The sequence below is a fragment of the Chelonia mydas genome, chromosome 26 (assembly GCF_015237465.2).
Source record: "Chelonia mydas isolate rCheMyd1 chromosome 26, rCheMyd1.pri.v2, whole genome shotgun sequence".
Lineage (NCBI taxonomy): Eukaryota > Metazoa > Chordata > Testudines > Cheloniidae > Chelonia > Chelonia mydas.
The window spans coordinates 8,250,328-8,263,003 of NC_057859.1; the positions used below are offsets into that span (position 1 = coordinate 8,250,328).

The 12,676-nt window shown below is 44.8% G+C and overlaps 1 long non-coding RNA gene across 2 annotated transcripts in view; it reads right to left on the reverse strand.

The window, feature by feature from the left end:
- Positions 1 to 12,676, reverse strand: part of LOC122463882 — a 398,090-nt gene that overhangs the window by 80,318 nt on the left and 305,096 nt on the right. The gene's annotated exons all lie outside the window — the stretch shown is intronic.

Here is a 12,676-nt window from a genome sequence, read left to right on the forward strand (position 1 = left end):
CTGGTCTGTTGGCCAAAATGGCAGCTGTCACAACTTGCTTCTCAGTCAATATATTTCTCGGATTTTAAACTATTTTTTCTCACCCTCTTAGAGGAGGGAAGGTCTTGTAATAAAGACCACGGAGCGGGACTCAGAATTTGACTTGCTATGTGACGTTGTGAATGTACCACCCAGAAACGGATTTTCAGGGACACTGAGTACCCCACAGCTCCCACTGAAAACAATGAGAGTTGTGGGTGCTCTGGCCCCTCCTTGGGATCTGGTCATGCTTTCAGTCCCACCTCTCGAACTACTACTTTCTCTATTTGCGATGGCCATGCCTCATCCTCTTTTAACCCCCTCTTCTGAAGCATCCCTCATGTCTTCCTCCTCTTATTACATGTTCTTTCTTCTGCAATGCCTTCGGGGTAGCTCATCATTGCTATTATTTCTCTGATGATGCTAGCCAACCCAGTCCCTCTAGAGTCAGGAAATCAAACTTCGAAACATTTTTAATTTCCTATTTTCAAGTTGAAGATGGACTCGAATGGTTCACAGGTCTCGTGCTGACCCTGTGCCTGGGGGATGAACTGCACCCTTATTAAAGGATAAAGCTTCATAAGTCATCATCTAAGACTCCGGTAGTTATTTTTCTTACCTGACCTTTTATAAGACGCTTCTGAGCGTTTTATTTATCAGAATACTAAAACTAACCCCACAAAAGCAATGGTATTTATTCACTAAGCAAATCCTCCAGTTATTTAGACTGCAATAGCATCTTTTGGGCCCATCTGAAATCAGGATCTTAGGGAGAGTTAGTTCCTGCCCTAAAGAGTGTAAACAGACAAGATGGACAAAAGACTGGCTGGGAAACAGAGGCACAGAAAAGTGAGCGACTTGTCCAAGATTACACAGAAAAGTGAGCGACTTGTCCAAGATTACACACAGGCCAGTGGCTCAGCTGGTAAGAAAATGCAGGCCTCCTGAGATCCAATCCAGTGCCCTAGCCTTTAGGCCAAGATTTTCAAAAGCAACTAGAGATTTTGGGTTCCCAACTCAAGACACTTAAAAGGGGCCTGATTTTGAGAAAGAATTGAGCACCCACCTTCTGAAAATCAGGTCTTTCAGGCATCTGAAATTGGGCAACCCCCTTCCCTCAAATCAGTGGCCGCTTAATGAAAAACCTTCACTTTAAACTTAACTTACACATTGTCTGTGAGGAACAGACAATTATAGGAACTATAGGAAAGCCTATCATTTTATTGTTTGTTCTAAAAAGGCAGGTTTCTGATGCAGAGTGCAACATGACATACTGTCCAGCAGCACAATGGGTTTTATCACTGTATCGCACCACTGGAAAAATCTTCCTTTTCTTATTCCATGTCATCTTCCTCCTCTTAATCTTATCTGACAGGTGCTAGCTGAATGCAGGAACAGGATAGCAGCGCTTTCACCATTCGGAAGATCCATCACAAACACTGTCAGTCTTCCCGTGGTGTGACTTTTCACACTCTGTTTGCAGTCACTCCAGGCCTTATCCTGTGCTTTTGGGGCCTGATCCTGACAGGTGCTGGGTGTGCTCCTTTCCCATTGACTTCCTGCCTAGTCCTCGGAAGCAGGGGGCGCTCAGCACTTCACAGGCAGTGCTGAACACTTTTGCAGGATCAGCCCTTGTGCACTTCACTTGGACACATCTAACACATAGAACTTCAATAAAATTGTCAGCCCGTGTGCGCTTTTATATCTCACACACAGACCGTCTATGCTGAGTAATGCAGTCTGCGTTGCAGGTACGGATATTGCTTCCTACCTGGGGTGATTTGAGCTCTTCCAAACATAGTTACTCGCCTAGGAAAATTCAAGTGCTTCTCTCCCTCCCTCTTCACATCACTCTTGTGATCCTTATTTTACAGATGGGTAAACTGAGGCACAGAGATGTTAATGACTTTTTTCCCCAGAAGCGCTGAGCACCTAGTGCCTGAAGCCAATGGAAGCTACGAATGTTTACAACCTCTGAAAATTAGACCCTGAGCAATTTGGCCAAACGTAAATTGGAGTTAGAGCCAGGAATAGAAACCAGGAGTTCTGGCTGACAATTCCCGAAGGTAACCACCATCTCTCACGTACACACTACAACAGGTCACTGTCTTCCTCACTATTAATGACTCTCAAAGCCAAAATCACTCGACCATTTGAAGTTACCTATAGTACACAGGTGGTGGTAACCCAGTCACATGCTTCAGAGCATGTACTGCACTGTGAAGTGCTCTAGTACATTGCAGAGTCTACTTTCCACTGAATAATTAGCTATTGTCAACTGCTGAAGGCAGGAGACAGGCCTTAGGGACACGTTTGGATCCACCATTGCAAGCCCTCTGTTCCTCGTTCTTCTCTGTTGTTGCACTCTCTCTTCCCCCCTCCCTACTGGGAGTGGATAGAAATCCCAGGGCTGCAGCTAATATACAGTGGGGATGGACTAGCTCCAGTTGCAACAGTACATCAGATGCTAATCCAATCACTTTGTATTGGTAAACTCACTCTCTCTCTCTCTGAGACAGACAGACAGACACACACACAGAATTGCTGAGAATTTTGTTTTGCAGCGTGGTCACTCTCACTCCAGTTCGGCTAGCTCGAGCGAGCACACTGACTCGAGCCAACTGTTGCAATGAAGACACCTCCTTGCGACAATTCTGGTAGATGTGGTGGGTTTTTCGGTCGCATGGACTCTGGTTCACTAGGAACAGGTCATAAACCACCGAGTTCTACATTCTCTTGGCAAAAAGCGAGCTGGTTCGCATCTCAGAAGGCACGATCCCTCCCCACGCTCCTTGGTAGCTACTAGGCAGCTTGAGGGAATGAACAGCTCCATGGGCCAGGGCAAAGGTAGGGGCAGACCCGTGGCCTGAGGAAGGAGCAGGCCTGCACCTGCTTGAGCACAGGCGCTGCTAGGGTTAGGTCCTCACACAAACAATGAAGCAATGTTGCCAACACCAGGAATTGGACCAGGGACCTCCCAAATGAAAAGCCTGAGCCTCGGGAAGTTCAGCTAAAGAACCAGGATCTATAAGGGGACGCTGGAACAGGCTCATGTCCCTTATGCATCAGGTACAGAGGAGGACAGACACTCCACACACCCCTGACGTGCTGATTTCCCAAGCAAGAGGACAGGTGCCCAGGCTGCATTGGTACTTTCCCCTTCAGATGCTTTTGCACTAACCCAAGGGGGAATTCACCTCTTTGCAGAAGGGGCCAGCACTAAGGCCTATGCACCATTTCAATCCCACACCAACCCTCAAGCGGGGAGCTGAGTAGGCCTTAAGTTGTGCTTCGGTCTTGTGTTGGCCCTCTAAACTTCACCCCAAAAGGGATTGGTTGAAAGTCACGGACTAAAGTTACTTGAAGCAATACTGGGACTGCTTTGGCAGCATACAGGGAGACAAAGGGACAGCAAAAGGCTGGGGGAGAATTCCTCCAGTGAAGAAGCAATCCACGGTTAACACAAGCATCCCTACATTATCCCTCCTAGCAGGGTCCCCACAGGAGGATGTACTAGGGGCAGAAGGAGGCAGGGATGTCGTGCTCAGTGCTGTGGGGATTCTGGTTTACAAAGTATTCCACAGAGAGGCAAGGTCTGTGAGGTAATATTGTGATTGGACCAACTTCTGTTGGTAGAAGAGACAAGCTTTCGAGCTACACAGAGATCTCCAAGTATCTCATAGGCAGACTGGGCAAAGCTGCCATGAAGTAGAAACTGCAGGTTATTTTTGCCCCCACAACAGCTCAGAAATCTGAGTTGCACATCTTTATTCCCCCTCTTTCTGGGCTGGGCCTCCTGGGAGTCCCAGAACAGAATCTAGCCTATGTGCTGTATAGTGGATAGCACCCCTCCCTCCAGTGCACTGTTGCACAGCAATTACACATACGGGGTGCAATCACCAATTGCTTCCACAGTTGTAAGGCCGCGACAGAAGCCATTTTTTAAAGCTACCTTTCCAGTCACTGCAGCAATCTAAAATATCTGAAGTGTTTTTTGTTGTTTGACACTTTGGCGTACTTCACACGCTAGCACACTGAAACCTTTGTCACCAATAAGCCAAGATTTGTGAACCTTCATGGGGTGAATGGGCTGTCTTAATCCCTCCAATATTTCTTCTGTTCTTATTTTCCTTCCTGGAAAATGTGCTGCTCTCGTAAACCGCGGATGCTTTTCAGTCCCCAGAAAGTGGAGTTTTACAAAAACACACACACCAACCAACCAAAAAACCACCCATCTCGCCACCACAAGAGTCGTAAAACCGCTGCACTGCCGAATTCTGCTGTTCATCTTGGTAGATGATGCTAAATGGAATTTCAAACACGCAGTCAAAGCAGTTGACTGAATTGTGGACCGTGACCCCATATGGCAAAATAGCCACAATGGCCTTGATTCAGGAAAGCATTGAAGCTTGTGCTTAAGTCTCCTTGACTTCAAGGAGACTTCAGCACGTTTCAGTGCTTTTCCAAATAGGGATGTTTTCCTGAATTGGGGCCAATCAGCTGAATTCATTGCTGCACAGAGCCAGGACTAGTACAATAATAGCAAAAGAAGAAGATTGCACCTCGCCTATTCAGCCTCATTGCCAAGTAGTAATTAGGATGCATCACTTGCTATATCCGCTCTGGGGTTTGCAGCACTGAGGAACTGCCATAGACTCAACAGGACTGCTTGTGTGTAAGTGTTTGGTAGCAATGGGAGGGTGTCGGCAGTTGATGGCTGCTTGGAGACCTGAATTAGTTTGGCATATTCAGTCCAGTTCCCAATGTGTGCGCACATCACAACACCCTTTAGGAGAAGACTTTAGCGCCTGGCTCCAGGATTCCAGTGGGGTGACTCCCAACATATGAAACTGCCCAATGTGCGTAAGAGTGGCAGGACCTGAATGACTAGCAAACTTGTGAGCAAGCTGAGGAGAGACTGGTCCACCCAGATTGAAATTTCCCCTCAGCCCAGTCAGAGTGGAGGCACATTAGGCCAATGCCTCTGGTGGGTATCTGTGTCTGCCCTTTTTTAAAAAAAAAAAAAACAGAATGATGCCAGATGGGATTTTGGCTACCTGACAGGACACAAGAGGGAATCAAGAACTGCCCCAGTCTGTACTAGTTCTTAGGGAAAAGATCCAACTTCAGTGCCCAGGGCAGTTCATCTGGCTCCACCCAAAAGCACTAAAGGCCAGATCCTCAGCTGACATAAATCAGTGTAGCTCCATTGACTTACATGAGTTTATTCCAGCTTTGGCTCTGGCACTCAATTCATAAAAGAAATATTCAAGGCAGCATATCAGTTGAATTACTTCTCAGTGGAATTAGTCTCTTTAAAATGTAATATCAATTTAAACTAACAACTTCTGGTGAGCTTCTACTTCATTACTGCTCCTTTTCAACTTTGGAGACTAGCTTTAAAAAAAAAATCTTATGATATTAAATTTGCTTTAATAGCATAGCATTAGTGGAAACAAAGTGTGGTCCCTGATAATCATCTATTACTGTAGGGGAAAAAAAATAGCTACCCTATGATCTTTATTTTCATTGGAGATTCCAATTCCATTAACACTTCCACTTCGCTATTTTACTTTGAAAATACAGCTGCAGCACAGAGAAGGATCTCAACTATTTCTTTAGGTTTCAGGGATGTGTTGTTAAAGCATTAGACTGGGACTCGAGAGATCTGGATTGTAGTTCTGGCTGAACCACAGACCGCCCGCGTGACCTCAGCAAGTCATTAATCCTTTTGTGCCTCAGTTCCCCATACGTCAAATGGGGAGAACAACACTTTTTTTAAACCTCACAAGGGTTTGGGGACAATACATTCAAGCATTTGTGGAGTGCTCAAATACTGCTACCTCCCTCATTATGGTGGAATTGGACTAGTTATCTAGTTACCATATGACTTAGATGACCAATCACATACCCCAAGTAGTCAAAGATTCTGATTCTGCTACCCTTATTCAATGTGAATCTCAAGGCTTCAGTGGGACAACATGAAGGATAAATAGCTACCTACCATGAATAAGGGTGAGAGAATTTGTTGTAAGTGAAACAACTCCATAAGTGTCAAGGCTATAGACTATGACCAAAGAGAGCAGGGTCAGAACAACCTAGAGGATGAAATTTGTTCACAGCTTAAATAGGCAAATATATGCAAACAACAAATGCATTTGCAGAAGCCAGGATAAGTTCCTGGAGAGAACAAAAATTGCTAAGACACTTACTGTTTTATTTGCAACAAATCATCTGATCACTTCTAGGAAGATCCTATCCCAACTGAAATAAATGGCAGTTTTGTCACTGACGTCAGTAGGGCCAGAAATTTACCATCAGCGTATATCATATTGCAAAAAAATGTTACAGGTGAGAGATTATTAAGTACACGGGCATTAAAAAGCAAATATCTCCCCCCACCACTCCCACCAAGCAAATTTAACCATGCACGCATTTGGCAGGGAGAGATATTAAAGTGAATTACATTTTACTGTATTAAACCGAGAGAAATTGGTTAAATAAATCATTTTAATCAAAGAAACAAATGGAAAGAGAAATGGAATGATCCCTTGTAGACTGCTTTTGGCATTTGTGGATTTGTTTTCTATTCCCTTTTGCTCAATAAACTGAAGGATGACGGAGTTCATTTCACAGAAGATGGATTGTGTTTTCCTCTCTGAGCATTGCAATGTCCATTGAATTCAACCAGAAAAAACTTACTGTGCTTTAAAAACTCATGATTTCTATATTACTGGAGACAAACTGCACACCTGGGGCAACGGGAAGGAAATGAATGCATTTGTGATGTACGAGAGCAGCGATTATCTAATAACGGTGGTTAATATTTAGGGGCACTTCTAAATTGAATACACACTAAGAACTAGAGGCTGGGCCCCACACCAAAACCCTGACTCCAATTTAAACACCCAGACCCGTACTTGAAATTTGTGACTGAGACCACATCGACTAACACATTGAAACAGTGGCAGGGAAGGATCGGGGAAGACATCAAAGCCAACAATGGCAGACCAAAAAAATAGCCAAACCTGGCCAACTGGAAGTCTTAGTGGTGTAGGTAACACCCTGTGCTAAGTGGGTAAAATTCATCTCAGTGCAGCAAGCTAACAAAAGGCCTATGGACTACCCTAGTCCCACTGAAGTCATGTTTTGCGGGCAGAAGTGATGCAATGGCCTTTACTAGACTTCTGCACAGGGGGTGAATTTTACCCATGTGAGGAAGACCCTGGGCTAGGAGTGACCATGTGACTCTTCACCAGAGCCTTAAGGCATCTTGGTGGGCTTCATCTATATTACCCTCAAGTGCCCTCTGGTGGAAAAGAATAATGCAGGTGGGACAGAACTGCCATTGGTCTCAATCGGCATCACTCCAGCGGAAGTCCATGTAGCTATGTAGATTTACACCAGCTGAGGAACTGGCTTGTTATTTTTGCCACATCAAGTGGTAGAGTAGGAAGGTGAAAATAAACCTAAGCCTGCCTGTTCTTAGCAGGGATTAGAGAGAAAGCGATACCATTGTTCTTACATATGGGAGGTCCTCACGTACTGCAGTGATAAGCACCGATGTGAGAAACTAGCACATCTGCAGCATAAGAAATCTGCAGTGTACGTTGCCTAAGACATTTTTTGTACTGCAGAAGTAAGGAACGCAAGCAGAACATGAACTCTTTATGGGAATTTAATCTAAAATTAGAGTTATAATTGTATGTCCAGCTTTTTAGGTTTTTCGGCCAGATCCACAAAGGTATTTAGGTGCCTAAGCCCCAGGCTTGGGAACCTAATTCACAGTTTGTGATCCACCAACCCCACAGACACCTAGACTCACTTGGCCCCTGTGTTTACTGGGTATAAGTTACCGAGGTACGTAAGGTTCTGCCTCTGGGCATGCATGCTGCTGCCTCCCTCTAGGTGTCACGATCCTGCCTAAGCCCCAGAGCAAATCACAAACTGAGGAAAGACAGGCTTTCCTCTGCCGGAGGCGTTCAGAGGCCACCCACTGGATCAGGTCCCATTCAAAATTTGGTTGGAGGAGGAAGATTATTGTGATGCCCGCCAGCAGCCAGAGTCCTCACCTGGAACATGGAAGACTCAGGTTCAGTTCTCCCCTCTGCCAGGAGGAGGAGGAAGACTTGTTCAAATTCTACCTCTCATAACAGTGTCCTAGCCACTGAGCTATGGGATATTCTCACACGGGCTCTCATCCATCTTTCCAACTGAAGCTGTTCCACTGTGGATAAATAATGAAAGAGCAAATGGAGCAGGGTGACTGAACCCAGGCTCCCCTGCATCCCAGGCAAGCGCTCTAACCACTGGACTAAGTCCTAAGGTGGGCACCACCGACACCTCTTCCAGCTGTTGTGTGTGGAATTGGCAGTTCCCCACCAAGGTGCTGGCATCTGTGGATCTCATTCTAAGGCACTTCTCTCTCCATTCATTGTATAGGAAGCCTAGGCACCAAACTTGGGCTTTATGGATCACAGTGGTGTTCCTGTGATTTTCTAGTCACCACAGTGCTCAGCGTTGCAATGCTTAAGTCCCTTTGTGTATCTGGGTCTTCCTCATAATTTATTTTGCAGTCGCAGTTAGGGACACCAGTTAAGCATCAGGGGGCCATGGCATTAGCACAGTAGAGAGAGAGAGTCAAACAAATACAGATCCCAATTTAGAAGAACTTACAGTCTAAAACCTTGACCCTGCAATTTCCATGAGGCGTGAGGATAGGTCCACGAGGAGCCCAGTGCAGAACCAGGGCTTAGTTTGTAACAAGCTGCATCAGCTAGATGAGATTTTTAGAGAGGGCGGAGACAAAGGCCTTCCAGACAACAATTCAAGAGCCTCTCTCGGCCTTTCATATAAAATCCAGAACAAAGCCGTCCCTCCTTAGAAACCTGGATTGCTAATAATTTCCCGCAACCAAATGGGAAGCTCAACATACACATTTCCATCAGTTTTGCCCACAAGCCCTTGTTTATCATCTCAAAGGCAGCGGGTGCAAATTACGTATGATGGAAAGTGACTTCAAGCTGGGATGTATTGCTGTAGGCCACAAGCCTACGCATGCAATTCTTCACTTCGGAATTTGCAAATTGGCTTCAACATTTCGCGTCAAAGTGGGTTGTCAAAGGTTTAACAGACCTATTGCCAAAAAACTACTCTGGGAGATTGTTTTTTTTGATTGAGTCTGTCTTCTGTAAAGTCTCATTTGAATGCTGTTAACACACATCACAGACACTGATGGCACTGAATTATTGAGTGCTGCACACCTATCTTACTTCCATGAAATCTTGCAGATCAAAAGAAAATGTTTACTTCGGACGGATGTCGTTGCAATTTACACAATGCATGATGATGAGAAGGACACCGTGAAATATTATGGGAATCATCTAATAGGAAATTAGTTTAAATCCTTTTCAACAGCCCTTACTCTGACTCATTCATAATGTTGAAGACACAACATACATCAGATTCCCAGCCTCTGTCTGTCTTCTGATAACAGTGTCTGGCTGCTGACTCTCAGCCTTTCAATTCATTGATCGCTGTTCTCCTAATATTGTTCCTGCCCATCTCCTCCTATGTTTTGTTATTGCTGAAGGAGTGAATACCGTGAGGCGATATGGTTATCTATGCAATACAACAAATGAGAGGCCTCGCTTTTCGCTGCTAGGTAAGGGGACCAGATAACTCAGGATTTATAATGGGATTCCAAAATTTTTTGCCACTGGTTTGCACCCGTTCCTGTTTGATACCATCCAGAAATGGCTACCATCCCATAAATACTGGATGTACGCGGATTTGCCGAGTTCAGTCCATTTCCTACACATTTCCACAGCCAATTAAGCTTCAGCTAAGGAGTCAAGTTGGCTTGTGTTAAAAGACTTTCGGATTCTTCAGATGGGATTGGTGCCATTGCTCAGCCAGGTACAAAGCACGACAGCAATGCCCCTGGAAGAAGAACCGTAATTGAGCCACTGCCCCAACAACTTCTCTGTACGATGCAGCCCATCTCTGGGAAGCATAACATAGATAAGAACGAATGGGGAGGAGGGGAAATTGGTTTTTAACGGAGCCAGTTGGGCTAAGACCTGATGGGGAAAGCTATGTCCAAATGAAAGGGCAACAAACTGCGATGGAGATTATGTAGAATCATCTCCACCAGGAGACTACTCACTCTGACCTAAGGGAGGGCCAGATTTTCAAAAACGATCAGTGCCCAACATGCTGAACTGTTTGGAAAAGAGGCCACTTTTGTTAGGTGCTTAAATGGGAGCTAAGCTCTTCTGAGAATTCTGGCCTCAAAGTGCGGCTGCATATCATGCATGCAAACTCATTAAATACACGGATTCATTTAAAACATCCCTCTTCATTGTCTAATGTTGCTGAAGACCACCCAGGAATGGTGTTTAGTGAGGATGCGTTGCTGCAGGAGACAACGTAAAGCTGCCTCTTGCAAGTACCACGTAGTCTATTACTTGGATAGCCCATGCCACCAAATAGTATCTATGTAACAGTGCCCGTCAAAACCTGTTTGCCAAAGGATGTAACATACATCACAGTGTGCGAGGTCTGCTCACAGATCACTAGCTATTACTTGGAGTCACAAATCACAATAACTCTTCTGTTGAAATTGCAAAAGAGAAACTAGAAATGCTCCTAAACTCAATGAGCCATTAAATAGTTGACAGTATTCTTTATAGGAGCCTAGAATAGTTAATTAATCCTACAGTACAGATGGCGAACGTGAATACTTACCACCATCGACTTCAATCAGGATGCCAAGGGCCAGATCTGAAGTTAGTATGAGCTGACATAGTAAATTGAGCTAGGTCAATTTTACACCAGCTGAGGACCTGTCTCCCCCCACCCCAAGTGTGATCTAGTGTTCAGAACAAGGGACGGGGGGGGGGGGGCTATTAGTCAGAACTCCTGGGTTCAATTCCTGACTCTGCCATTAACTTGGGAGCTGGCGCTTATACATTTACAGATGGGTAAATTGATCCAATGCAACAAAAGTTACCTGCCCCACAGATTTTGTAAAGCATCAGTTAATTAATGATTGCAAGGCACTTAGATATCCTTGGCTAAAACACATCAACAGTAAAAAGTATTATTATTAATAAAGCCCATAGAAGACAATTTTGTGACAATAGGCCACATTTGGCTCTTACTTCTACCCCAGGGTGCTCCCCCGAGTTTAATAGGGGTACTATTTGTCCAAAAGAGTGATTTTAAAAGCCTATCGGATTCACTGATTTGGTTTTAAGCATTATGCAGTTGATCTTGTCCCATATAAGTCAACGGGAACAGGATCAGACACAGATAAGTTCTTCAGAGAAGGGGGATCATGAGAAAGTGCACTCCAGCGCTGACCAAATGCAAATAGCAAAACCCGAACGAGGGGATTTTAAAGAGCTCTGCAGCTGCACGCAACCAGTCAGACAGCACTTGGATGATCCCCAACCCAGTGAAGAGATGTGTGTGCCAAAACTGACCTTTTAAAATGGTTTCCTCGGACAGAGGGGAGCCAAGGGAAAGGATGACGAATACAAGGGCTGGGGTTGGCATGTGCTTGGCAGCATGTCACTAGATATTGGGGGGGTGGGAGGGGAGGAAAGGAAATATAGGTTTGTAAAAAGTGTTTGAATCATTTCATTCTGAATCTAAACAAAGTTTCCCTCCCAATTCAATATTTGGTTATTTTCAATGAAAAAATATTATCTGTAAATGGGTGTTTCTGTGAGAGTTTCTGATTTTATTAATACAGTGTGTTGGGGGTGGGGGAGGGAATGGGGGGAAGAAGAGTTTTGAAGGAAGATTTCAAACCGGCTCTGCTAGATATGTATTGTCTCCTCCTTCCATCTGAGGGGCAGGTTTCAAAGTAAATTCTTGCTTGGCAAAACCAAAGATTCCACTAGGGGCCACTGCAGAAATGAAATGTAGTCTCAATATCCATCCAGATAGGAGTTTGCTTCTTGGAGGATAACATGCCACTACTGTAAAAGAAATTGCTTTATTCACAGAGTTCACCCGCAACAGCCATTTCGAAAAGACTGTGCTATTATCATCTCAACTGGAAGGGCAAATTTTTGAAGGTGCTGATTAATGCTTTGTGCACTCCATGACTAAACCTGTTCTCCAGACGTTCGAATTCAGGTAGACAAACTCCTCTAGTTCATATTGTCACTCTTTAGGTTCAAAGATGATGCAACTGTTGATGTGCTAAAGACAGAAAGAACCAACAGCAGTGGTTCTCAACCTTTCCCACAATCGAGGCCATGCCTACCACACAACTAAGACCCACTCAGAAACTCCCTCCCCGTGTAGCAGTACAGGAAGGGGCAAGGTTGTTGCGACTTCTAGTTTGAGAGCGTCTGACCCATTGTATTAGGCAGCCAAGTCCATTTCCCTGCACATGTGCAAACAGGTTCCTACAGTCTCTCGCTGGAGCTGAGCTGAGCTGAAAGAACTCACTGCCAGATGAAATGGGAACGGTACCAGCCCTTGACACTTTCAGAACTAAACGTGAAACTCGTCTCTTCACTTAGATTTCCCTGGATAGTCCTCTCACACACATCAGCCTCCTCACATTATATAAAATCAATACTATTAGGTTAATTTCGTGTCAGCAAGACTAGAAAAGAGACACAGGATTTGTGCTTTC